Source organism: Puntigrus tetrazona, chromosome 5 (assembly GCF_018831695.1).
Source record: "Puntigrus tetrazona isolate hp1 chromosome 5, ASM1883169v1, whole genome shotgun sequence".
Classification (NCBI taxonomy): domain Eukaryota; kingdom Metazoa; phylum Chordata; class Actinopteri; order Cypriniformes; family Cyprinidae; genus Puntigrus; species Puntigrus tetrazona.
Genome location: NC_056703.1, coordinates 29919646 through 29920608, shown reverse-complemented (window position 1 = coordinate 29920608; position 963 = coordinate 29919646).

Below are 963 nucleotides of genomic sequence, written 5' to 3'. Positions count from 1 at the left end.
TGCGCTTCTCCAGCTTCACCTCACATAAGAAGTTTCTTTATTGGTCTCTGAATCAGTGACATAACATCATCATGTAGCTGATGATGGAGACGGACTGATCATCAAGAGAAGCTAAAAATGAGCTCAGAAGACAGCTATGTCTCTGTGTGTGTGTGTGTGGACGGATGATTGATGGGTGATGGACAGGTACCAGTTTTACCTGCTGCCTAAAAAGTGTCCGTCAGGTGGGCGGGCGCTCACGTGTCAGGTGTGTTTCCGCTTTTGCCATCAGCCAATCGTATGATCATTTTTCGGGCATCGGTTTTAATTCATAATGTTTGACAGATTTCTCACAGAAATGAGCCGGTGAGTAAAATGAATGTATGCTGCTGAATGAGCGCATTTGTTTTGCGTCGACTGTCATTTGAACCGAAGCTGAAGTTGCAAAGTGTGAAAAAATGCTGTCGGACTTGTTTGCGAAGGATTTTCTGAGAACGAGCTTCACATAAAGCACGAATTTAATTCATTCATTTTATTAAGATGAAGCTGACAGAGACAGAGAGTGATGCATTTGTTTGTATTTGCTCTGTTGTCGCTTTTCGAGTAGTGCACTTTCTTTTCTTTCATTTCGTATACTATCCATCTAACTGCATATTAATGCTGTTTGTTATATCCTCAGTCTCCTTTAACTTTTGAACTTCACTATGAATGACATTGTGTTTAAAGCGTTTTGTTATTGTTTAAAGTTTAAACAAAGATGATCAGATGAAGATTAAACTGTTGTAATGACACACGTCTTCTGAGGAGGTATTTTCATATGTGTCTCTTCAGCACAGGAAGTGTGAGGTGATGTGAGGAGCAGCAGGAAGTGATGTGCTGATCTGTGATCTGTTACTCTCTCTCTCTTTCTGTCTCTCTCTCTGTCTCTCTCTCTCTCTCTCTCTCTCTGTCTCTCTCTCTGTCTCTCTCTTCTCTCTCTCTCTC